This window comes from Pipistrellus kuhlii, unplaced genomic scaffold (genome assembly GCF_014108245.1).
Source record: "Pipistrellus kuhlii isolate mPipKuh1 unplaced genomic scaffold, mPipKuh1.p scaffold_m20_p_20, whole genome shotgun sequence".
In the NCBI taxonomy this organism is placed as follows: domain Eukaryota; kingdom Metazoa; phylum Chordata; class Mammalia; order Chiroptera; family Vespertilionidae; genus Pipistrellus; species Pipistrellus kuhlii.
The window spans coordinates 17,954,507-17,977,544 of record NW_023425516.1 but is presented as its reverse complement, the minus strand read 5'-3'; the positions used below and the strand labels follow the sequence as shown (position 1 = coordinate 17,977,544).

The 23,038-nt window shown below is 56.8% G+C and overlaps 1 long non-coding RNA gene across 1 annotated transcript; it reads right to left on the bottom strand.

Moving 5' to 3' along the window:
- Nucleotides 1-809: 809 nt before the first annotated feature.
- On the bottom strand, nucleotides 810-10,121 carry LOC123652856. Its single transcript, XR_006742385.1, has 6 exons — nucleotides 9,962-10,121; nucleotides 4,454-4,621; nucleotides 3,845-4,141; nucleotides 3,153-3,601; nucleotides 2,791-2,932; nucleotides 810-2,443 (listed from the first exon to the last, which is right to left on the bottom strand). It is a non-coding gene; the product is annotated as an uncharacterized LOC123652856 (long non-coding RNA).
- Nucleotides 10,122-23,038: the final 12,917 nt, after the last annotated feature.

Below are 23,038 nucleotides of genomic sequence, written 5' to 3'. Positions count from 1 at the left end.
GTTGCCTGGGCCTCCCACCCTCCACCCTCCATCCCAACTCTTTTTTTTTCTTACGTTTCTGCCAGGTGTCAAGACCTTACTCCTCACGGGCCTCCTCCCTGAACCCCGAGAAGTACGGACCAGGCCGCCCACGATACTGCTTCGAGTTCAGAGAGGTGCGGTGACTTGCTCAAGGTCGCCCAGCGGGAAGGGCCCAACGGGGGAGTGCTATCGCCTGCCCCGCCCCGGAAGATGGGTCTGCACACAGATCCCGGGCCACGGGCGGGGACTGCTGGAGCCTGGTCTGCCCCCACATCCCAGCCCCTTTCGAGGCCCTTGAGCTGCAAGGTTAGTAGGGTCCGGCTGCGGGGAGTTAGTAGGGCATGCTCGGGCCTGGTTAGTGGGTTAGTTGGCTGGCAGAAGGCCAGGCACCTCGTCACACGCCGCAGCGTCCCAGCCCAGCCCTGGGTTAGTAGGTTAATCACACCATGCAGCGCAGCCCGGGGCCCACAGGCTGCAGCCGGGGCCCTTCCCGCCCCCACCAGCCAGCGAGCCGGGCCTGACCAGGGCAGGGGTCTGCCTCCCAGCCCCTCTGCACACCAGAACCAAGCTGCTGCTTGACTGTGGGCCTCAAAGACCCTCCCACCAAACACTCACCAAACACCCCAGTTCCCCTGCAAATAGAGCCTGCTTGTCCTGGCTGGAAACCGCCTGCTTCTGGTCAGCCCCTTCCCGAAGGCTGGGGTCCTGTCACACACACACACACACACACACACACACACACACATACACATATGCACACACATATACACACACCAGCATCTTCCCACCAAAGGCCAGCTGCTCCCGAACCACTATATCCAGTGGACACCAGCCATTAGCCTGTCTCCTCGTCCTCCTCCTCCTCCTCCTCTTCCTCCTCCTCTTCCTCCCAAAGCCGCACAGAGCACCCAGGGTCACCCTAGCCAGGGAGGGGGTGGTGAAGAGGAGATGGCTCCTGCTTTTTATGTGTGTGGTGACCCCCCCCCATTACGGACTATACTTTGTCCCTCCCCAAAACCATAGGTCTAAGCCATAACCCCCAATGTGACTGTTATTTGGAGATGGGGCCTTCAAGAGGTAATTCAGGTTAAATGAGGTCATAAGGGTGGGTGGGGCCCTAACCTGATAGGATTAGTGCCCTTATGAAAAGAGGAAGAGACACCCGATTTACCCCTCTCCACCTGCACCGGCTAGGTGTGTGCCCAGAGAAAAGGCCACATGAGGACACCAAGAAGGTGGCCGTCTGCAAGCGGAGGAGAGAGGCTGCAGGAGAAACCAGCCCTGGCACCCGGATGGACTTCCAGCTTCTGAACTGTGAGGAGATAACATTTGTGCTTCCCATCTGCCCTGGCCGCTGGAGTTGACTGCCACAGGCCCCGCCCACCCTGGGGAAACGAGGTCTAGCTTTAAACTTGCCCAAGAGAGTTGGTGCCTGGCAGTTCTCCTGCGGGCACTGGGACCAGCCCCTCAGGAAGTGGCTGGAATGGATGGGGGATGGAGAGGTGGACGTGGAGGTGAGCCTGTGCGTGCCTGCGTGGGCCCTGCCCTGCCTGTCTTTGTCCCCCACGGCAGGATCGAGGCTTGTTATAAGCAGCAGGGGTCTGAGACCCGGCCTCTTCCCTTTAGGTGACGGGAACGAGGCCCAGTGTCCGGCTCCTTCCTTCAGGCGAGTCCCCCGGCCTCAGTCTCCTCCTCTCTTGGGAACCAGCCCTCTCCTTTCAGGAGCGCACACCAATTACTATCCCCTCCCCACACACACAGCTACCCTCACCACCAGCAGCCCCTCAGGAGCCCATAACATGGGGAGAAGGCCCAGGCTCCTCTCAGACGCTGACTGCCTCCTCCCAGTGTCCGTCGGAAAGAGGAGAGGCCTGGAAAATCCCCATCCAAAATGAGAATCACTCACAAAGCAAATGGCGAGAGAGAGACGCCAGCGATGGCACCCATGGACCCACGCCTGCCCTCCCTCCCTCTGGCAGCTCCTCGCCACTCCCATCCCATGTTCCTGCCCACCCACCCCCATTTGGTAGGGTCCCGGGGACCTGGTCTTGGGGAGGAGGGTGCAGTCAGGGCCTCTGCCCCAGCCACACTCCCTCTCAGCACCAGCCGAGATTCAAGGGGGAGCCAAGTCTGCCCAAGGTCCGGAAGTGACCTCTAGGCCCAGATGGGACGGCCCAGAAAGGGGTGGTGGGCTGCTGAGCTGCCCGGCTGCCCTTATAACTTCCAGCTGGTCTCCCTAGCCAGGTTTCTATTTCGCTGACTCGCCATCAGGGGGCCCTGTTATCCATCCACCAGTAAGGTCCTGGGAGAATTGTCCAGGCTTCCAGAAAACCGCCGGAGGCTGCTCCCTGTGTCCCAGCGGCCAGGTCCCCCGGCTCCAAAGACAAGACCAGGCTGGCGTCCTGAGCGCGCACGGAGCCACCTGGGGAAGGCATGAGCGAGAGGATAAGGACACAGCCTCCAGCCCCAGCCCCCCAGCCTCCCAACCGTACCCCACATCTGAGCGCGGGCGCCCTCCTGTGCCCCCAACACCTAGACAGGATGTGGGCCAGGGCTCCAAACGCTACCAGGAACAGGAAGTGAGGAGAGCCGTGGAGGCCCGCCTTGAGAGGGCCAGCTCGGAGGATGGAGAAGCAATAAGGGGAACCCAGAGCCAGCCCAGGGGCAGCAAGAAAGAAGGAGCAAGGGTTCCGGGGAGCAGAGAGGGCCTCAGAGTCCATGGGAGGCCTGGGTTCCTTCCACAGCACCCCCCTCCACACACATGCATACCTCCCAGGACAGGGAGCTCACTCCCTTGCTGAGACTGTGATCAGGCACATGGTCACGTGATGGTCTGAGAGGGCAGGACCACGCCCTGGGGTTCCCTCCGGATCCTCAGCCTGGGAGAACGGCTCGGTGGTCGGTGTTTGCGCTGAATGAAGGAAGGTGCTGAAATCTCAGCCATCAACCCTACCGGACCCCACCAAGACCACACAGAGCAAGCCTCCAGCCCCCTGGCTCCCCTGAGCTCAAGTGTCCGGCCAGGCCCAGACCTGGGGAGGGTTTGGGGTGAAGAAGAATCTCCCCGCTCCCCCTCCCGCCATGAAATAAGTTCCATGGACCGTCTCAACCCTACGCCTACCCAGACTTACCCGGCAGCGCCCAGCTCCTGGCTCCCACGCGGACCCCCGCCGGCCCACCCTGGAAGACAGAAGAGCCAACCACACTGCAGGAGAACACAGAATCCAGGGTCCTCCCAGGCCCGGGCAGGACTCCCCGCTAATCAGCACGTTTTCAGAGCTTGCTGTCAGCACCGGGAGTGGGCACGGGTCCAGGACATGGGGCAGGGGTACTGAGCCCCCTGCCCTGCAGAGAATGTGCCCTCCAGGCGGGGTGCTGAGTTCCCCACGTGACTGCCAAGCAGAGGAGCCCTGGCCGAGTCTTATCAACATGATGACAGAGGACGAGGACTGAGAAGGGCCGGGCCAGCCACCGGGAGGCCCCCGCCTCCTCCTGACGCCAGCTCCTCGGCGCTCTCGAGATGAAATAACTAACTCAGCTCCTCAGAACTTCCTGCCGGTGGCGTTTATAAAATACCCGCCTCCAGCGAAAACCGGTGTGGCTCAGTGGATAGAGCGTCGGCCTGCGGACTGAAAGGTCCCAGGTTCGATTCCGGTCAAGGGCATGTACCTTGGTTGCGGGCATATTCCCAGTAGGGGGTGTGCAAGAGGCAGCTGATGGATGATTCTCTCTCATCGATGTTTCTAACTCTATCCCTCTCTCTTCCTCTCTGTAAAACATCGATAAAATGTTTTTTTAAATAATAATAAAATAAAATACCCACCTCCAGGCCAAAAGTGGGGGGAGGGGGGGTGAGAGTGACCCATGGCGGGGCCCCAGGAAGCGGGGCCCAGCCCCTCCTTTGCGGCAGAGAGAGAGGAAAGTGAGGAGCTACATCTCCAGTCTCCCCTCCCAGCTGGGGGTCTCCGGACACTACCCTTCCCCGCCCAGACCTGCACAGGCCGGGCCGGGAGGCTGTGGCCCGGTCCGCTGGAATACTTATCTGCACGGCTGCTTCCCGCGTGGTCTTGACCGTCAGACATCCCCTCCTCTCACTTCCGCCCCAGGAACTGGCTGCACTCTGTAAAGCACAATGTGTCAAACACAAGGCCCGCGGGCCAAATCCGTCCCGCCAGGCCTTGCAATGTGGCCCGCACCGCGCTGTCATCACTGCACTCCGCTGCGTTTCCATCACAATGACAGTTTATGACTGTTCAGTAAACCATTCGGCCCGCGATTTAGGCTGGATTTTAGATTTTGGCCCCTTCTCTGATTGAGTTCGACACCCCTACTGTAAAGAGACCCTCAGGGGAGCATCGTGGGACCTCAATCAGGAGGAAGGCTCTGACGGAAGGACTGGCCGCCAGAGAGTGTTCTAGGGGGTCCCTCCTACCTCGGAGAGTCCAGCCTCGGCGCCCATGGATCTCACGGAAGACCAGCTGGGTGCATGCCTGGCGCTGGTCTCTGCTGCCCCATGGGTGCGCAGAGAGGAAAAGGTCGCCTTGGCTTACTCCTTTGATGCTGTGAGGGCTGTGGTGGGCTTGTGCCATGTCTGGAACTCCTGTCATCAAGAGAGGGGGGGGGGGGTGTGTGGGAACACACAGGCACCCGAGGGCACGTGAGAGAATAGATGCCAGGGGTCCTGGCCCACAAACTGATCTCTCTGGCTGCAGATCAGCAGTCAAACAGGAAACTGGCCCGGCTGGGGTGGCTCAGTGGTTGAGCGTCGACCTATGAGCCTGGAGGTCATGGGTTTGACTCCCGTTCAGGGCACAAGCCCGGGTTTCGGGCCCGATTCCCAGTGTGGGAGTGTGCAGGAGGCAGCCGATCCATGATGCGCTCTCATCGTTGATGTTTCTCTCTCTCTCTCTCTCTCCCTCTTCCTTCCTCTCTGAAATCAATAAAAATATTTTTTTAAAAAGAAGTTAAGCCCCGGCCGGTTAGGCTCAGTGAATAGAGAGAGGGTCAGCCTTCAAACTAAAGGGTCCTGGGTTCGATTCCAGTCAAGGGCATGTACCTTGGTTGCAGGCACATCCCCAGTAGTGGGTGTGCAAGAGGCAGCTGATGGATGTTTCTCTCTCATTGATGTTCCTAACTCTCTATCCCTCTCCCTTCCTCTCTGTAAATAATATATATATATATATATATATATATATATATATATATATATATATTTTTTTTTTTTTTTTTTTTTTTTTTTTTTTTAAGAAATCAAGCAGGAAATTGACTGGTATCTTAGGCCAGTGCCAATCAGAGCATCCCAATCCCCAGGAAAAATAGGATTTTACCTCATGGATCCCCGTCCTGCTCTGCCCCCTGAGCAGGCGCCTCACCTCTCTGGGCCTGGCTTCTTACCCAGCACCCGGGACAGTGAGGGCCGGCCTTGGGAGGCTGCTGTGAAGACTAAATGGGACGATGGTGCTATCTGTCCCTTGCATTCTATGGAACCTCACTGACACCACCCGGGCGCCCTCCGTTTCCCCCTGAGCTCTGCGCTCCATCCCCTGTCACGAATGAGCGGCTGCCAGGAACACATGCCTTCGGTTGCCCGTTGGGGTCCCTCCGGGCGAGGGGTTTTTCCCTGACTCGGGGATAAAATAGCTGCCCGGAGACGGAGGCCCACGGGAGCTGTTGGCCTAAATTGCTTTGCATGAGTGAGTGCGGAGAAATGAGGGGTGCTCCTGGGAATCAGCCCGGGCGGGGCGCCGGCCGCGCAGGAGACTGGCTGAGGGGGGTTGAGGCTTCGGAGGATCAGAATGCGCTGTTTCTGGACAAAGGCAAACAACAAAGAGGGGCGTCAGAATCCAAGCCCCCCTCACACAAGGGAATCTCTGGGCTATGGGGAGGAGAGAAAAGCAGAAGGAGGGAAGGAAAGGAAGCTCACCTTTCCTGAGGACAGATACTAATTGGGGGCACCTTTATCCACCCGACAAAAGACGAGTTGGGTTTTATTGTCCCAATTTACAGATGAGGAAACTGAGGCTCGGGGTAAAGTTTCTTGCTCCTAGATCACCCAGGGGAAAAAATGGTGCCAATGGATTGTAAACAGGCCTGTTGAACCCCAAATGGGGCAGAAGGCTGCCATTCAAATGGAGGGGGTTGGGGAGAGGCTTAAATGAGAAAAGGCTGGGGAAGGAATGCCTACATGGCAGACACCGTGGGCATCAGCATTACTATTACCGTGAAGAGACTAGACCACGATGGTCAAACCATCTCGGATGGGTTTGCTCTAATTGCTTCTGTGAACTTGAGGCAATTGAGTTCACTTTTAGGAGAGATGGTATTGTGTAGCAGTGACAAACACACGGTTCCGAGTTATACTAGGTTCAAGTTCAAATCCTGACTCTCCAGCTAAAACGCGCTGTGTGACTCTGAGCTAGTCACTTCCCCTCTCTGAGCCTGCGCTTCTCATCAGCCAAGCCCAGCTCCCAGGCTCATCATGGGGTCTCCAAGAGGCAGGGTCCAGCTGGAACCGTGGCAAATGGTACCTAAATGGACGCTAGCATTGGTTCCTGTGAATGATCTGCTCCACACCCCTGCACACCCCTCCATGACCCCTCCCTCCCCTCCATGACTCATGGGGCAGCCTTCGGAGGGGCCCACCTGGCACCACAAGGGAGAAGGGACACCTGCCGACTCTGATCCAATCAGCCGGCCGAGGGCTGGGGAGACAGATGTCGCCCTCAGCCGGCCTGTGCCTCTGCCCCTGATTATCTCTGCCTTTTGTTCAGAGCTCCAGCTGACAGATGAGCCGGGCTGCAGGCACAGAGGAAGGATCCCCGGGGACAAAGGGCTCTGCTCTAAATTATTCACCAGCCATTGAACCTGCACAATGGGGCCCGGAGCTCCAGAAACACACACTCCAGCAGCCCAGGGTCACCCCAAGAACCAACCGCCCAATGCAGAGAAAAGCAAATAACTATCCGTGCTAGACTGGGGGCTGAGTCAGTGAGCTCAGGCTGAACACAGCGGGTGCACTAGAGCAGCCATGTCTGTATGAAGCACCTACTGGGTGTCAGGCATTTTACACACACACACACACACACACACACACACACACACGCTGGTTCATAACATCACAACAGCTTTTTTTTTTTTTTTAAGTATGTTTATACTGATTTCAGAGAAGAAGGGAGAGGGAGAGATAGAAACATCAATGATGACAGAGAATCACCAACCGGCTGCCTCCTGCACGCCCCTCACTGGGGATTGAGCCCGCAACCTGGGTCTGTGCCCTTGACTGGAATCGAACCCGGGACCCTTCAGTCCACAGGCCAATGTTCTATCCACTGAGCCAAACCAGCCAGGGCTTACAGCAGCTTTTTTAAAGCGGGGACTCTGATTCCCACTTTTCAGAGAAGGAGACTGAGACTCCGAGAAGGGAAGTGACCTCGGTCCTGAGGCTGACACAGAGGGCAGGTGGAGAGCACAGGGTGGCCCTCCTTCCTTCCGCTTCCCACCACACCGCACTGCCTGGGTGAGCGATCGGTTCAGGGCATAATCCTGCTCTGCTCTGCAAGCGTGGAGAGAAAGGGCCAGAGGAAAGAACTTATTGTAGAAAACGAAGGAGCAGCCCTACCCTGTTTGGCTCAGTGGATCGAGCGTCGGCCTGCGGACTCAAGGGTCCCAGGTTCGATTCCGGTCAAGGGCATGTACCTTAGTTGCAGGCACATCCCCAATAGGGGGAGTGTACAGGAGGCAGCTGATCGATGTTTCTCTCTCATCAACATTTCTAACTCTCTTCCTCTCCCTTCCTCTCTGTAAAAAAAAAAAAAAAAAAAAAAAAAAAAAAAAAAAAAAAAATCAATAAAATATATTTTTTCAAAAGAAGGAGTTAAAAAAAAGAAGAAAACAATTGGCAGGTCCCACCATAGGGAGCTGAGCAGAGTGAGTGTGTTTGCTTCCTGAAACACCAGTCCGCTTACAAGGCGGGTAAAACGGCTGAGAAACTCACCCCCTGCGACCCATTACAGCAAATACAGAAGCACAGCTTCAACCAGTCTTCCCAGTAACAGACACGGGCGCCGGCAGAACGCACATGAAAATGGGGGTTCCAGAAGTTATTCTCGGGTGACGGAACTACGGACTTCTCTTCCTTTTCCCCCTAAATCTCCTCCCATCATCACGCATTTTCATTAAACGTGTGAGATTCGTAAAAACCACCAAACGTTGTAGGCTCAGGGCCACAGAGGCTTCTGGAAGGTTTCCGACTCTTTCTCGATGCCCAGGGTCACTGAGTCATAGAATACGTGGGCCTTATCGGCAGAGGGGATGCCACCCTTAAAATTCTTTCAACATGGAATTAACGAACTGCACCGAGCATGGGATGAGTTCAAGGCCACGCAAAGCTTGATGCTAGCCAAGAGTCTCCCAGGAAATCGCTCAGTACTGGGGTTCTGGGCCAGGGGAGGGGAGGGGAGAGGGGAGAAGAGAGGGGAGGTGTGGGGGGAGGGGAGACTTTTCTCCCCACAGATGGCCTGCCCACCTGCCCCAGGAACGGGAAGGGGTCTGAGCACACCCCAGAGGCCCGGCCCCACCCAGTTCTGCTGACTCATCCCCTGGCCACGTGGCCCGGACGCCTGCGTATTGGAAGCGCCGCCCCTGAAGTCCAAGCGCCTAGCCTCGGTCCTCAGGTTCCCAGGTCCGTCCAGCGAGTGAGTTACTCACCCCCGGGCCCCGGCCCCCACCCGAGGCCCAGGGTCGCGAGGCCCCCAGGGTGCTCCCAAATGGGGATGCGCTTTGGAAAGTCAGGCCATGCGCCCCCCCCCCCCCCCCCCCCGGGGCAGCGGTCTGGCAGAGGCTGGAGGAAAACAAAGCGGTTTCCAGCACTGTACCCCGCCTTCCCCCCCCCCTCCCCGCCTCTTCCCTCCCTCCCCGCCTCTTCCCCCCCTCCCCGCCTCTGCCAGCAGCAGGTGGGGGTGCTTTCCCCGCGGAGGCACCGCAGTGGGGTGAGCGAGCCAGCGATTCCCAGCGCGCGGCGGCCACCGGTCTGGAGCCTGGGATGAGGGTGGGGGATCCAGGCTCCCCCGGACCAAGAGGCAATTTCTGTAGCCCGGGGCCTTCCGCGGGTGGAGAGGAGAAGGTCTGGCCCCTCCCTGCACAGTCCCCAGCCTCTCCGGACAGAATGTGTTGGAGAGGAGAGATGGGGAGGGAGCTGGTGCGCTCTGGGGACTTCCCGGTCCCGTTTGGGGGTGTACCTGGGCTTTAGGGTCCCACCAATCTGGATTCAGGATCCCTGGCTGTGTGACCTTGGACGCGTCCCTCGCCCTCTCTGGATCTCAGTGTTCTCATCCTTACAATGGGGTTCTTACCCCCCCGCCCTCTCGCGGGACGGTTGTGGGCACACACGCAAAGCACCTCCGCGCATGGGGTTGGCACAGAGCAAGCTCTGCATGTAGCGATGATGTGTTGTTACCGTTATCGGTGCCGTTCTTCTCTGGGGAGCCGGACCTCTGGGATTTGAGTCCCAGAGTGGAGCAGGAAAAGGTGGGGGGGGGGGCTCCGCCACCCCGTCCAACACCCCCAGTTCTGAGACCACTGGGCTCTGTCCAACACCTGGCCAGCTACCGGCGAACCTGGTGAGCCCACAAGATCCGGGGTCTCCTCACGTACGCCCGGTAGGAGGGTGGGGAGAGGGTCTTTGTTCCCCGCCTTCCCTGGACGCCCGGCGCATCCTTCCGTTCTCCTTCCCCGCGCCCCACCCAAGCCGGAGTCTCAGCTGCACTTGACCACCTCGAGCTGGAGAGAGAGTCTCTTCCTCCATCAAACCGGGGCGCTCCAGGCGCGTTGGCCACCCCCGACCCCTGCCTGGGACTCTGGGGCCTGCCCCCGGGGAATTAGGGACCAGGATGCTTGGGGAGGGTTGGATGGGGCAGTGAGGATGGATGGGGCGGCGGCTTACCTCGGAGTCGGCAGTCCTGCGGCTCAGCGCGAGTGCAGAGGGCTCTTTGTGCCCGGGCTCCCAGCGCAGAACTGGGGGAGCCCCTGCAAGCGCCTCCCCTCGCAGACTCCTCCCCGCGCTCGTCTGCAGCCTCCCTCCCTCCCTTCCTCCCTCCCTCGGTCCCCCAGTGCAGCGCAGCGCAGCTGGCATCGACTTTGTAGCTGCAGAGCCGGAGAGAGAGATGGTAATGCGGGAGCGCCCCACCCGCGCTCTCACCCCAGCCTTCCTCCCCCCTCTCCCCGCGCCCTGCCACACCCCTCCCTCCCCTCTGCCTCCTCCCGGAGGTCTGGGGTGCAGCCGCAGCACACCAGCGCTGCTCCCCACCGCACAGAGGGACCAGCCCCGCAGCGGCCCACTCTGCCTCCGGCATCCCGGCCCCAGGGCGCTGCCATGGCAACGGGTACCCAGCTGGACACGGCCCCGGGAGCGCAGCGCGCAGGGATGGAGAGTTGCCCGTTTGGTGTGGGACCCCGGACCCGAGGAGCAGGACCGTGGGTCCGGGCGTATGAGGACCGGTCCTGGAGCACCAGCAGCTTCACCCTCACAGCCTGGGTGTGTGCCTCTCAGTTATCCCCGCTAGAAGGCCCAGTGCTTATGGTGGAGGCAAGATTTGAACCTACGTCTGAGTCTTCCCGCCCATGTTCTTGCCACCGCATCGCTTGGCCTTCTATAGATTTTGTCTTTCTTTCCTTCCTTCCTTCCTTCCTTCCTTCCTTCCTTCCTTCCTTCCTTCCTTCCTTCCTTTTTTCCTTCCTTCCATCTATAGATTTTTCTTCCTTTCTTTCTTTCTTATTTTTATTTTATTTTATGTCAAAGAGGAAGGGAGAGGGAGAAAGAGGCAGAAACATCAATGAAGGGAGCAAGAATCATTGATCAGCTGCCTCCAGCATGCCCCACACTGGGGATGGAGCCCACAACCCCAGGCAGCGGAGTGTTGGTTGTCATGGCAACGGGAGGAGGTCCCATCAGCCTGAAGGTCCACTTCAGAATAAAGTTGGCCTCTTTCAGCTGGACCGGGTGGTGACCTCACCTGTTCCCGTGAGCTTCAGGGATCCCTAAGCAAACGGTCTTTGGCCTATGACACCACCCAGCAGCCCAAGGTTTGGGAGGGAGAGATCTAAACACCTGTCTGCACTCCCACTCCCTCCCCCTCCCTTCCCCTGGGAGGGGTGCACAGCTCTGGACAACGACCCTGCCGCCTTGCGGGGTCACTCTGGTGTCTGCCCCATCGCCCTCAGTCCAGGAGGGACACCACTGGTTCAAGATCATGGCCATGGATGAGCACAGAGTCCAGTGTTCTCCGGAGTCTCACCTGTGTCCTGCCCCCCTTCATGTGTGAAGGCCAGCAGTCCCCCTGGGTGAGGCACAGGCAGGAAAAGGATCCACGTGCACGTCATTCATCTGGGACGTGATCCCAGGAGGCATTGGTGACGGAGGAGAGCAGTGAGACGGGGGAAGAGAAGAAACCAGAGCAGGTGCATTCATTTGATCAGCCTGGGTGGCCTCACGGGAACTTATTTCCTCACAGTTCCGGCGGCTAGAAGTGCACTGTCAAGGTGCCGGTAGGGTTGGTTTCTCCTGAGGCCTCTCTGCTTGTCTTGCAGACGGCCACCTTCTTACTGTCCTCATGTGGCCCCTCTACACACCCCTGGGGTCCCTTCCTCTTTTCACCAGGGCCCCAAGCCTATTGGGTACGGGCCCACCCTAGGGCCCCATTGAATCTTAACGACCCCTTCGGCCAAGTCCAGGCGAAGTGGGGAGTGTGGGCTTCGACATGTGCATTTCAGAGGGACACGGTTCGGGCCTCAGCAAGGAGCACGTCGGGTGGGTAACCAGGGCCCAGTTCTGCTGCGTCCTGTGTGGGACACACCTGAGCTGTGAGGTCCAGGAAGCCAGGGTACTCACACACCTGCTCTGTTTGCTTGTTTGTTTGTTTGTTTGTTTGTTTGTTAATCCTCATCCAAGGATATTTTCCCATTGATTGCTTTAGACAGAGTGGAAGGAAGGGAAGAGGGAGACAGAGGAGAAGGAGAGAGAGCGAGCGCAAGGGGAGCGGAGGGGGGGGAGAGAGAGAGAGAGAGAGAGAGAGAGAGAGAGAGAGAGAGAGAGAGAGAGAAACATCCATGTGAGAGAGACACCTTGATCAGTTGCCTCCCCTATGGCCCCAGACCAGGGGCCTTTATCATCAAACCTGATCTCCAGCCCGTGGATAGAGCATCAGCCTGCAGACTGAAGGGTTCCAGGTTCGATTCTGGTCAAGGGCACATGCCCAGGTTGCTGGCCCTGCCCCTAGCAGGGGGCTTACAGGAGGCAGCCAGTCAATGATTCTCTCTCATCATTGGTGTTTCTCTCTCCCTCTCCCTTCCTCTCTGAAATCAATTTAAAAAATATGTTAGAAATATTTCAAATAAATAAATGTGTTGGAATAAAGAATTCTTTATTAAAAACAAAGCAAAACACACAAACCCTGGTCTCCATCCCAGGATCTAAAAGCAACTTTGTGGAGTTGTGATCTGTTTTCCTTTGAGCAAAAGTCCAGTGGGGCTGGCGAGGTCTGGGGCCCACTGGGGCCCCCCAACCGCTCCATTCACGGAGCCCAGGTCACGGCCGATAGACAGGAGGTCACGGGAGCCTGCCTGCCGCATCCCGCGCTCTGGTGCCTGCCTGGGCCCCGTCCTTTGTCTCCAGCTTGTGCGTGTTCCGTGTCCGCCGCCTGCGTCCCCGCTGCTGCTTTGTCTCGGCTTTTGTGTCCAGACAACAGAGCAGGGGCAGAGCGTGCGGCCCTCTCACCCACCCCGTCCCATTCCCCATCTGTCCGTCTGCACGCAGCCCCCTCCAGACGCCCTGCACCTGCTGCCCGGCCTCCAGCCGCCCGGCAGGTGCAGCCGCCCCGCCTCTCCCGCTGCTGCCCCGGGAAAGGCAGGAAGCTCAGGCTGCAGCCGCCAGCACGGTGTCTCCCCTCCCGGGCCTCCCGCCTCATCTCCTGTGATTCAGATTTCAGATCTGGCAGAGGGAGGGGGGGAGGGGAGGGGAGGGGAGCCTGGGTGGGGACAGAAGCCTGCAGCAGACGCTATAGATGCACACACCCCAATGGGCCATCCTCTCCTCTCTCTCCCTCACCCCAGCCCATGAATGTGTCCTCTTGAAGTTGTCCCCACCCATCCTTACCCCACCAATTGCCACCGGAGCTTCTGTCTCCATCACCCCCTACAGGGACCTCTGCTTCCACTCAGGCCTTCCAGTCTGGTCCCCACCCAGGCCAGGAGATGCTGCAAAGGCACAGCTGGCCTCTCCCTCCCCTGCCCACAGCCCTGTTCCAATGTGCCCGTTTTTAACCAGTTAACAGCTACTTATAACGGTTAAACATGCAGATACCGGTTAGAAATGCAGATTAGCTTTTAACCAGTTAAAAATTCGGATTTTGTAATCAAAGAAAACATGAAATTTAAAACGAAAGAACCCAAAAGTGCTTTATTTAAAGTAATGTCCATCGCAAGCTACACATTTCCCCCATCTTTCAGGCCATTTGTGGGCACCATCCCAAGAGAACTTTTCTTGTTTTGAGGCAGACCATTCCGAGACCCCATTGTCCACTTCCTCGTACGTTTTGAAGTGCCGATCAGAACAAGTGGTCACCTGAAGGAGCAATACAACAGAATAGCATACATATCAAATCGCATCGATATCAACATATGTGTAACTCCCTCTATTGAAAAAGATCCCCATTATTCACCAGTGCACCTGGTAGCTATGCCAGCCCCATGGTGCCAGGCATTGCTATCATCCCCATTTGGTAGATGAAGAAACTGAGGCTAAAGGGACATAGCTAGAAGGTGTCTGATTCGAGATTCAGCCCCAACAGCCTGTATCCAAGCCCTGGCCTCATGGAGCCCCCACCCCACCCCTGGCCCCATTACCATCCCTTGCCTGAGCCTCTGTGCAGTCCTCCCTGCCTCCCTCGGCTCCATCGAATGCAGCCATCCCTCCCCCACACGGCCATGGCCACGCTGCAGCCACCCTGCAGCAGGGCACATTCGTTATTTATGAGATGCGTCTGGGCTTCCTGAACCAGCTGGGACTCTCTGGCGCCTGCAGTGGGGAGGCGGAGGGTTGTGAAGGCCAACAGGCCTCCGGGAGGCAGGCAGGGGCTGGGCTCCGGGCACCAGGCTCCAGCAGCAGCAGCCAGTGGGCCCGCAGAGGACAGAGTGATCTCTTCTTTAGATGCCCTTTGCCTTACCGCCTGCCCGGGGCCAGCAGCCAAGACAAGAGCCCTGGGGGAGAGAGAGATGGGAAACTGGGTGGGAGCTTACATGAACGAAGCATCTCCTGAAACCCACACAAAACCCTGCAAGTCATGCGCCCATTTTACAGGGCAGCAAACTGAGGCTTTGCAGAATGTTGGTCTTGGTGAGGGTATAACCCTGATTTAAGTCCTTCCTGTTCCCACAAAAGAGGGGGTTTTCTTCTTCTTTTTCTTTCTTTTTCCAAAAAGAGGGGATTTCATGGGGCTTATGAAGATGTCCTCGGCATCTCAATATCAGCTAAGACAGAAAGTTCGGGCCAGAGGTAGGAATATGGAGTCAGGAATGGTTCTATCCAGCTGCTAATAATCCCGTGGACAGCGGCTCTGAGCATCCTGGCAGCCAATGAAGCAGAGACGCCAGTTAATTTCCCAAGTTGCCAAGCTCTGCAAGAAGGAAAGAAACTAGACGTAGAGACACCGATGTGGCAAGAATTCAGAACACGGAAGAGATCTCAGGCCCTCTCATCAAATCTCATAGCTCTGATTTCCCAGGAACTGGCCTATTGATCCTTTCTTTAAAAAAAAAATTATATATATATATATATATATATAATTTTATTTATTTATTTTTTTTTTTACTGATTTCAGAGAAAAGGGAGAGGAAGAGAGGTAGAAACATCCATGAGGAGAGAGATCATTGATCGGCTGCTTCCTCCACGCCCCCTACAGCAACCCCGGGCATGTGTTCTTCATCAGAAATCAAACCCTGAACCTTTCAGGCTGTAGGCTGATGCTTTAACCACTGAACTACGCCAGCTAGGGGGATCCCATCTTCATCTTTCCCTTTCTGTGCGTCTCAGAATGTATTGTAGTAATCATGTTCTGACAGCAGGGTGTATTTTTTTGTGTCGCCACCAGGTGGCGGTGCAGCACAAGTCTCAGGAGGCGGCTTCTTAGCATCAGAGACAACCCATGCACTTGTGCTGCCTGGTGGCGAGCAGGGCCAGGGTGGGCCTGAGAAACCTCGGGGAGCTGGTGCCAGGGTTTTGAATGAACCTCAACAAAGCAATCAGTCTCATGCTAGGCAGCGTCACCCACAGGGGCTAGAAGGAAGAACCCTGGAGAGAGATTGGGGAGCAGCCCCCGGTTCTCTGTGCCAACGTGAGCAGATCAAACTTGCCATCCTCGGCCTCAGTCTTCTCATCTGAGCCAGGGGGTGCCTGTTGGAACAACTGGAAACTGAGACAGGGATGGAGAATGATCTCGGCCACTAACACCGAGAGCCGTCAAAGGGTAAAGGGTCAAGAGCTTCTGATCTGTGGGGTGTGGGGTGTGGGGTGTGGGGTCGGGGTTGGGGTGTAGGGAGTGGAGGCCCACCCTTCTGAAGGAAAGGCCACCCGGCCCCCTCGTTGGGGGCGGGCGGAGAATTGGTAAGCTTTTTGTTTCTTTGGTGGGTTTAGGGGAGTAGGAAGACATTTTAAAAATATAAAATAACAGCAGCCCATCTTCAAATGTCTTAAGCCAAAAACAAAACAAAACACAGAAAACAAACAGGCGGGGAGAGGATGCGTTTGCCCGTGTGATAAAATAGCACGTGGGTGTCCGCGTGTTAAGAAGGCCAGGCTCTACATCTTTGCAGGCCCCTGCTTTCCCCTCCTTGGTTCTGTTTCCAACTCCCAAGCGTGCACCCTCATCTTGTCCTTCGCAAGCGCGAGGAGCTTCTCTCTCCAGGTGTTCCAACCGCAGTTCCACAGCTGACCCTCATTGGCTTCACTTGGGTCATGTGCCCAACCCATGTGACTCTGACCTGGCCAGACTTGGGCCCTGTCTTTGCCTCCGGACGGAATCCGGGCCCTTCCACCCGCTTTGGACGCCTTGGTTCAAGGAGCCGGGCGGGGTGATTCTCTGGGGCCCCTCCCAGAAGCTGCTGAGGATCCCCAGACGCTAAAAAACGACAGACTGCCCGCCCTGGGCAGGGGGGAAACGGTCTCAGCTTCAAGAGCGGATTCAGCCGAAACCGCTTTGGCTCAGTGGATAGAGCGTCCGCCTGCGGACGGAAAGGTCCCGGGTTCGATTCCGGTCAAGGGCATGTACCTTGGTTGCGGGCACATCCCCGGTAGGGGGTGTGCAGGAGGCAGCGGGTCGATGTTTCTCTTCTCTCCCATCGACATTTCTAGCTCTCCCTTCCTCTCTGTAAAAAAAAAAAAAAAATAAAAAAAAAAAAATCAATTTAAAAAATATATATTTATTTCTTTAAAGAGCGGATCCGGGAGCACCTGGCGAGGAAAGGAAGGGCCTCTTGCCTGGGAGAGATTTCCCCTCCATTAATCTCCTAATGATGGCAACGGTAAACAGAGGCCAGGAAGTAGGGATGGGTGGGGATCCACCACACCACCCACAGCTCAGGTTTGTGCAAGACTCACCCCCTCTCTGGGGGAGGGAGATGGGGGGGCAGGTAGGGGCCTCCCTTGCTCATTCCGCTGTTAGGCAGCAGGGAGGCGGGATGCGGGCCTGGCCCCCAGCGGCGGGGAAGGCTGGGGCATGATGGCTGTGTGAGCGCCTGGCCCGGGCCCAGCACAGGGCAGGCATTCGGGGGAAGCTGTTCCTTTCTCTTCTCTACAAAGGGTCTGGCGATGAGCTGTCGTTACAGTAATCACCAGCGCTTTGGTCCTTGTGAGTAATAATAGCTCTCCCATTCAGCCGCTTCTCCAAGGGGAAAAGCAGGAAAAGCTATTCTCTCCCTCCTCACCCCCCCCCCATTCCTGCCCTCCCTCCCTCCCTCTCAGGAACACACCCAAGATGCTGTGAGATTTTCAACTTCTCACCTCCTTTTTTAAAATAAAAATATATATATATATATATATATATATAGTTTATTGGTTTTTTACAGAGAGGAAGAGAGAGGGATAGAGAGTTAGAAACATCGATGAGAGAGAAACATGGATCAGCTGCCTCCTGCAAACCCCCCACTAGGGATGTGCCCGCAACCAAGGCACATGCCCTTGACTGGAATCGAACCTGGGACCCTCCACTGAGCCAAACCGGTTCCAGCTTCACACCCCCTTTTATTGGACCGTGTCCACTACCATCGTTGTCACAGCTTATTTGCTCCGGGGGGAGTGCCCAGTGAGGCCTTAGTGAGAGCATGTGGCAGAGAGAGAGGGGAGCGGGAGGGGAGAGAGCGAGCATGAGAGAGAGAGAGAGAGAGAGAGAGAGAGAGAGAGAGAGAGAGAGAGCGAGCATGCTGGACAGACGGCTGGAGGGGGCCGTCGAGGAAGAGAGTGGAGGAGGCAGAGAAGCCGCACACGATGTCGCCTATCATTTTTCGCAGCACCTTTGAGGGTCCTTGACCCTCACAACGGCCCCTCCTTGGAGAAATGAGGAAACTGAGGCAAAGCGGCCCCCGAAGGTCGTCCTATCCGGAAAGCTGGGGATGGATCCTGGATTCAGACCCAGGTATGTGCAACCCCAAATCGTGGTCGCCTTCAGAGCCACGAGTGAGTGAGGAGCTGGGCCGTGAGGCCCGAAGCAGCCGCCGCATGGGTCAGCTTTGCTGGGTGGCCTTGGGCCAGTGCCTTGCCCTCTCTGGACACGGTTTGGGATGGACCGCCCAGCCCCCGTGATCGGTCCTGTGGGCGGAGGGCGGTGTTCTGGATGATGAGTGTTCCGTGCCCACCACTTACTTCTGGGCAAATCCCATCAATAATTCAAGTTTCCTTCCCTCTATAACCCGGGAAAATTGGTCTCCCGGCAAAGATATAAAAAATAATTTCATGCTCCCTTTCCTCCCCTCCCGGAATCGCCCCTGACAAATCATCTTTTTACTGCCTGTCACTCCGGCCGTCAGCGCACATCTGGGGCCCCGGCCTTGCTCTCCTCTCTGACCATGGCTGGCCCTTCAGAAGGCCGCCGGCGAATTTCAAGGAGGCTCCCTCATTCATTCGCTTGTTCATTCGTTCATTCACTCATTCATTCAGAAAATATTGCCTGCTTTGTTCCCGAGGATACAAGGCTTTCCTCTGATAGGTGAGATGCTCCCCCTTTATTCACACTAATACGTGAGGGGCTACTTTCTTAATTCTTTTTTTTAATATGTTTTATTGACTTTTTTACAGAGAGGAAGGGAGAGGGATAGAGAGTTAGAAACATCGATGAGAGAGAAACATCCATCAGCTGCCTCCTGCACACCCACCACTGGGGATGTGCCCGCAACCAAGGTACATGCCCTTGACCGGAATCGAACCTGGGACCTTTCAGTCCCCAGGCCGACGCTCTATCCACTGAGCCACACCGGTTAGGGCTACTTTCTTAATTCTTTACAAGGAGAGCATGAACATAGCAACTTGCTGTTTCTAAATCCCATTTTCCCCGTTATCTCTTCCAACACCTTATACAGCCCATCGTGAGACAGACACCAAGGAGCATCATGTGGCAGGCATTTGAATCGGCCTCCCTGATTCTCCCATTCTATTATTATTATTATTATTATTATCATCAATTTCAGAGAGAGGTAGGGAGAGAGAGAGGGAGAGAGAGAGAGAGAGAGAGAGAGAGAGAGAGAGAGAGAGGAACATCAATGAGATGAGAGAATTATCGATAGGCTGCCTCCTGCACGCCCCCTACTGAAGATCCAGCCTACAACCCGGGCATGTGCCCTGACTGGGAATGGAACCGTGACCTCCTGGTTCGTGGGGGTCAATGCTCAACCACTGAGCCACACTGGCCAGGCTCCCAGGCCCATTCTTACCTCTCACAGCCCTACGGCCCTCACACTCCCTCCACCACAGCTCTGTGTTGCCATCCACGGTAGACACACCTGCCTCCCCCATCCGACTGGATGAGGGAAAGGACTTTGTGTGTCTTGCTCACCATTTCCCAGGGCTTAGCGCTCAGTAGATGCCGGGCAGACAGGATCGTTTGAATGAATGGGATGATACCATGAGGAGTAAAGGATAAATGCAAATGTTCCTAAACACACGCCTCCCTTTCCTGAGCCAGATAAGGTTATCTTTTCTCGCTGGGGCAGGCTGTTCAGAGCCCCACACTTCCTGTCTCTATGAGACTCACTGTGGTAGCGGAAGGTAGCTCGGAAAAAGAGCCAGATGGTAATTTAGAGCCTGGCCGGTGTGGCTCAGTTGGTTGCCAGCTATATTCTTTTATTTTTATTTTTTAATATATTTTATTGATGTTTTTATAGAGAGGAAGAGAGAGGGATAGAGAGTTAGAAACATTGATCAGCTGCTTCTTGCACACCCCCTACTGGGGATGTGCCCTCAACCAAGGTACATGCCCTTGACCGGAATCGAACCTGGGACCTTTGAGTCCACAGGCCGATGCTCCATCCACTGAGCCAAACCGGTTTCAGCGGTTGCCAACTATACTCTTGGTCAAGGCCACACGCCCTGGTGTTGTGGCTTGATCCCCAGGTTGGGGGGCGTGCAGGAGGCAACTGATTCATGTTTCTCTCTCATCGGTGTTTCTAACTCTCTATCCCTCTCCCTTCCTCTCTGTGAAAAATCAATGAAATATATTTTTAAAAGAAAGAAGAAGAAAAAAAAAAAAGAAGACTCAGGCTGTAAACAAAGCGGCCGCGGATGGAATGGTTGTGGTGGCTCCTGGCCAGATGCTCACCATTCCCCTTCCCCACCACGGAAGGCCTAGGGCCCCGCTGCAAGATGGGAAACAAAACAAAACAAAACACAAAAACGAGGCCCAGAGAGGGGAGGGGCTGCCATGTCCCACAGCTGGAAGAAGGGACCTGAGACAATGAACTCCGGGACATCCGGTTCCCAAGGTTCCCATCTCCCCCGGGAGGAGCTGGGGGGTCCCCTGGGAGGAGGGGGAGCAGGACTCACAGCACCGGCCCCGGGCCTGAAGGAGGTGAGCCTCTTGGCGGGGTAGGCCGTGTTGCCACTCCAGGTGCCCCATGGGTACTCAGCCCGATCCAACACATACTGCTGAGCCCAGCCACCTGAGGACAGAGGGGGAGAGGGCGAGAGCTCAGAGCCCCCTCCCGCAGAGCTCCAAGCCGTGGTTATCCTGCGGGGAACACTCTGACCCCGGGAGGCATTAGGCAAAGCCAGGAGACACTTTTTTTATTTTTATTTTGTTTTTTTATAGCAAAGGTGGAGGTTTATTGAAGAACAAGTACAGGCCCCCATGTGGGAAGGGGGGAAGAGTCCCCCAGAATGGACTCCCATGTGGGGAGGGGGAAAGGGTCCCCAGCCAGGAGACACTTTTATTTATTTTTTTAAAAATATATTTTATTGATTTTTTTTTTTTTTTTTTTTTATAGAGAGGAAGGGAGAGGGAGAGAGAGCTAGAAACATCAGTGAGAGAGAAGCATTGATCAGCTGCCTCCTGCACACCTCCCACTGGGGATGTGCTCGCAACCAAGGTACATGCCCTTGACTGGAATCGAACCTGGGACCCTTCAGTCTGCAGGTCGACGCTCTATCCTCTGAGCCAAGCTGGTTTCGGCCAGGAGACACTTTTAGAGACACTTTTAGTGGTGATCCCGGGAGGAGGGAGAGGGGCGTTTGCATATGGCCCGTTGTTTTGGGGGCAAGGGGCACGGGAGGCGGACACCGAGCTGGCCTCACCCTGGCTGTGCCTGTAAGGGACCCATCGCCGGAGTCCGCCTGAGCTGCTGGCCTTCTCGCCGGCCATATCCCCGCCAGGGCCACGGCTCCGATCTGAGCCCCCGGCCCCCGCCTGCACGGAGCAGAACGTTCTCCCCAGAGAGTGTGTTTGCTGTGGCGCGAGATGCAAACGTGCCACTCGGCATGGCCTTCCCTGGCATCATATGGAACGACTCCCCCTCTCAGTCTGCTTCCCAGCCTTCTGGAAACTTCTGACCAGCACGGTAGCCGCTGGCTACGTGCTGCCAATTAAACACACATTCAACCAAACCAGAACGTCAGGTCTCGGATCCCGGTCGCTTCATTCCAAGCCCTCCTTGGCTTCCGGTGCCCGGCGGGCTCCGTGCCCTGCAGGGTCACGCTGCCCTCTCCCTGCATGAGAGCAGGACATGACAGCCTCGGCCCCGACTCTGCTGTCTCCCTGACAACGACGGCTAGATGGAGCCGGATGGGGACCCAGGGGGGGCCAGGTGTGCCTGCCTTAGGGGCAAAGGGCAGCTTCGGCCCAGCCGGTCCCCTCCTTCCCATTCCGTCTGTGGCCAGTCCCATCATCTCCGGTGCTTCCTTCCTACCAGCATCTCAAAGCCCCCCCCCCCCCCCCCCCCCCCCCGTCCCGGTCCCCGTCCCAACGCCTCTGAGCCTCATTCTTTGCAGTTTTATCTGCTCACCGCCCTGGGGAGATTTCTGTGGCTGGCAGGGGGTGAACGCATCCTTGAGCCTCGGTTTCCATGTGCATAAAATGGGCACAACAAGGTAACGTGGTTTGGCCTCAGAGATAAGGGCCCGGTGAGGGGGAACGGGAAATACACAGGATCCGCCATTGCACCTCCATCATCACCGCCACCCTCCCTGCGAATCATCAGCGGGGTCGTGAGGAAGTCATTGCTCCTCGAAAACCAGAAGGGCATCGTTTTTAAGAGCCTGGGTCCAGGAGTTAAGAGTGATATGGCCTCCCCAATGCCGTTGTGCAGATGGGCGGAGAGGCTGAGAGGTGGGGAACTGAGCTGCCTCAGTTTCCCCGTCTGCAAACAGGACCGATCCCGGGGACCCCGGCATCGCAGTGAGGGTTCCAGGAGCCACGTCGGGAAATCGCTCAGGATGGAGGCCCCCCCCCCCCCGGCGTGGGGACCATCCCCCACCCCTCGCCCACCCTCTGGCAGGCGGCCCCGTTGCCGCCGTTGGAGACGGGGCACCGTGCCAGGCAGCCTGGCCCTGGAGCCCAAAGCTGTGGGTGGCCCCCACCACCCATGTGTCTGGCCCCGTTCCAGCGGCTGTTCTGTCCTTGGCCCAGGATGAAAGGCTGAGGAAGCACCTGGGACGGAGGGGGTGCTGGGGAGGGGGGGCGGGGGAGAGAAAGCAGAGTGGGCCCAAGGCCACAGTGAGCTCAAGGCAGAGCTGGGCTCCAAGGGGGATGTGGGTCGGGGCCTCTGCAGGAGGGGCCAGCCCCTGGGAAGACCCCTCTCCCCCGGCCCACATGGGGGTGGGGGCGAGACGGCAGGCTGGCCCGGCTCAGCCGTTCTTCTGGTTCCTCTGGTGCCTTCAGCCCTGGCTCTGCCCTGAGTCACACCAGGCAGCCTTGTTGAAGTCACTGTTCTCCATGGGCTTGCTTTCTCCGTTTGTGAAATGAGGGGATCGGATGCTACGACTTCCAGGAACTGTCCCCCTGTCCTGCCCTGCTGCTCTGTTGTCCGTCACTCTGTCTCTACCCCTCTCTCTCCTTCACTATCTGCCCCCTTCCCCCCTGTATTTCTGTCTCTATCATCTTTCTCTGTCGTTGTCCATTTTTTCTTTTTCTTTTTTTTTTTAAATAAATATTGTATTGATTTTTTACAGAGAGGAAGAGAGAGGGATAGAAAGTTAGAAATATTAATGAGAGAGAAACATCCATCCGCTGCCTCCTGCACACCTCCTACTGGGGATGTGCCCACAACCAAGGTACATGCCCTTGGCCGGAATCGAACCCTGGACCCTTGAGTCGGAAGGCCGACACTATATCCGCTGAGCCAAACCGGTTTGGGAAGTGCTTCTCTCCGCAGTCACCCAGACGAGGTTGCAGCCTCTGGCCCCAGCTCAGTGCTGAGCCAGCTCCCTCTGTATGCCCCGGACCATAGGCCTGCTGCCTGCCAGACTATAAAATGGGGGGTCGGCCCCGAG